We start from the raw sequence: 3,229 nt of genomic DNA, 5'->3' as shown, positions 1-3,229 counted from the left end.
CTGGTAAGGTATAGCGTACTACAGATTTATTGAGTGGTAGTGAGGGGGGTGTGGCCGGATGGAGGTGGGTGTGAGCGAGTGAGAGGGAGCGAGAGTGAGTGCCCGTGCTCCCTGCCTCCACCATGAGATTAGAAGAATGTAAGTCGCCTCCCCCTGCTGTGGCTCCGTGCTGAGCGCCTGGTCCGGGAAAGCGCTTGTCATCCTCACTCTTTCACTGTCGGCCAACGCTGTCGGAATTTGCCGAGATTATCCGAGCAGGGTCTCGCGGACGGCTCGGGATATCGCGAGACCTCGATAGGAGATCCGAAGCTGTAGGATTCCATGCGACGCTGCACGAGGATATGCAGAGGAAGCTCCGTGGCCGACCCGGACCGATATAAGACTACTGACGGTATTCGGTAGAGTATACCATCCCTGTCAACTAATAGTAATCCCTGCTCTGGAATCTTGAGGTATGCTGTATAGCCCAGTGGGTCTGTTGAAAGGCAGTGGAGAAACCGGACAGGACCTGTATGCTTAAAGTCTTAAGAATGGATATTGTGGGCTTGCTAAAGATAGATGGCACGGAAGCACATTGGTATCCCCTGTTTTGATGGAATGCTTGTTCTCCCCCCCTGTTTCTTGAATTCTCGAACATAACCAGTGTATGACTCCGGCATTGTGTGGCTAATAGACTGGCCGATTTCTCTTCTCCAAGTGCCCTTAGTCAAAAATGGGCTTTTTTTTGAAGGGGCTGGACTTAGTGAGATAAGCTATCATATAACTATCCCCTACTGGCTCAGCGTCTTTATTTTCTATGCAAACGCTACCATGCTTAGCAAAAGAGCTGCGGAGGACATGTCACATGGGGAGGGGAATCAAAAAACGCGCGCTGCTAAGGAAAAATTAAATCAAGCCTCTGCGGCCTCAAGACTTGAGCGCTTTGCACATGCGACTTCTCCAGGCAGGAAAACACAACATCATCCACCAGGACAACTTAAAATGCAGGGGACATTGGGGGATAGGAGAAGTGTGGGTCATTTGGCATCAGATCCTGGTACCCTACCTCTAGGAGGGGGGGTAGGTGAGTTACTTCAGGAGGAAAACAAGATGACCCAAAGATCTGCAGGGGGCGGTGAACCTACCCTACGAGAGATACTGCTGGCGGTCAATGAGTGCAAGAATTCTATCTTTGGCCTTGATAGTCAATTAAGAAATATCCAAAATGAACTACACTCCATGAGCCAACTATTAAGTAATACCATTGATAGAACAAATGCCTTAGAGGGAAGATTAAGTATGGTGGAGGATGAGTTATCCCCCCTACAGGAGGGTGTTGGTGTTGTTCCGTTTTGTTCTGTTTTGTCTCATGTTATCAATGGTTAATAGGGCGGGGTAGGGTGAGGGACGAGTAGAAGGCACAATGAATAGACTAGGGATGGGGGCTAAGTACCATGGGTAATTGAGTACTATAGGGTGAATCATATTGCGTATAAAGCCTATGTAAGATGCGGTCATAGCTGAGGTGGGAGGGTGGGGTTGTGGGGAGGTTGGGTGGGGAGGGGGGGGTGTATGAGGGGGAACACATATCTCGTGTATATGTATCACTAGAAGCACTCCGCTTATGAATTCATGTTAGTGTACGGATGGGGAGCTATGAGTCACTGTCTGATACTTGAGAGAGATGGGTAAAATGACATAATAAATCGATTAGGGAATGGGTAAGCACTATGGGTTATAGAGTATTAGGACACCACATGGCGATTCAAATTGTACACAAATTCTATATTAGTTGTGGTAAATGAGGTTTTATAGCTGAGGCGGGAGGGGGAGGCTTGGGGGGGGGGAGTGGGGAAATATATATCCTGAGGGTATACATCATTATATCCACTGAGTTTACGAAGTCATAGCAGCACCTCCTTTTTTTTTTTCTTTTTTTTTTTTTCTTTCTCCCTTCCCTCCCCCCCTCCCTTTTCTCTTCTTTTTATAGAGGGGTATAATTGGTGCTATGGAAGGATTATGATCCTACCTAAGAACTTGCGTTAAATGGGTGCGGTAGGACTATTTGGGGGGGTGGTGAGTACGGGTACTCTTGAATGGGGTATGATTATACCGGCTACAATCGAGACCCCTAGGGATTGCTCTGATGGGCAGGGTTGGGAGGGTGGGGGGAGGAGGGTGAGTCTTCGAACACGTGCTCTGAGTATCGGGGTGGTGGTGGGGGCAGGTTAGGATGGGGGGTGGCGTTGGGAGGAGGATGCGGTTCCCTCCCCCCTCGCCTTCTCCCTCCCCTGGGCTTACCAACCATTAGAGTCGATGGGTAGGTGAAATATAACCTCATGGAATGTGAGGGGCCTGGGAGATCCTAAGAAAAGGGGGTCTGTGATGTTGGAGATGGAGGGAAGGGGACCTGATTTGCTTTTTCTACAGGAAACCCACCTAACCCCAACCACGGCCCTTCAGTTACATAATCAGAAATTCCAGGCATAATACCATTCCTTCCACTCATCGTACTCTCGTGGCGTGAGCGTGTTAGTTTGGAAGGGCACAGATTTTCTATGCAAAGAATCCCACATTGACGGGGAGGGGAGGTTTGTCTTTTTGCATTGCCTGATTGATGGGCAAGAATATGTCTTAGCCAATATTTATATACCCCCTCCCTTTAAGCTAGAGGTTGTGTATAAATTCCTTATGTTTAGCTTGGGCAAACTGGGTGTCCCGTGGATAATAGCCGGAGACTTTAATGAAACTATAGATAAGCGCTTGGATAGATTCCCTTGTCCAGCTGGGAATAAAACAGGTCGACTATATGAATTCTTATTAGAAGTCGGACTAAATGATATTTGGCGTACGCGACACCCCCAGGATAGGCAGTATTCTTGCTTCTCTAGCACCCACCAGACTCTATCAAGAATAGATATGGGCTTGGGGAACAAAGAGGCATCAGGGTTGGTGTTAGACATAGAATACGGGGTACGTGGGATTTCAGACCACTTCCCTCTAGTTATAACTTTGAACACGGGAGAGAGTGCCCCACTGGGAGAGTGGAGAATAAACCCTGCCTAGAATAGTTTGGGACTCCTTAAAAGCCTTTATTAGAGGAATACTCATACAGAAAATTGCAATAACAAGAAGGGAAGCCCGAGAGCAAGAGAAAGAAATTAGAAATGATGTTATCCAGGCTGAGAGAGCGTATGTGGAGGACCCATCGCCAGGGAAACAACAGGCTTGGGTGGATAGCCAACAGATA

This window comes from Lithobates pipiens, unplaced genomic scaffold (assembly GCF_037356315.1).
Source record: "Lithobates pipiens isolate NorthernLeopardFrog02 unplaced genomic scaffold, aLitPip1_a1.2 Scaffold_25, whole genome shotgun sequence".
NCBI lineage: Eukaryota > Metazoa > Chordata > Amphibia > Anura > Ranidae > Lithobates > Lithobates pipiens.
This window is presented reverse-complemented; position numbering follows the sequence as displayed.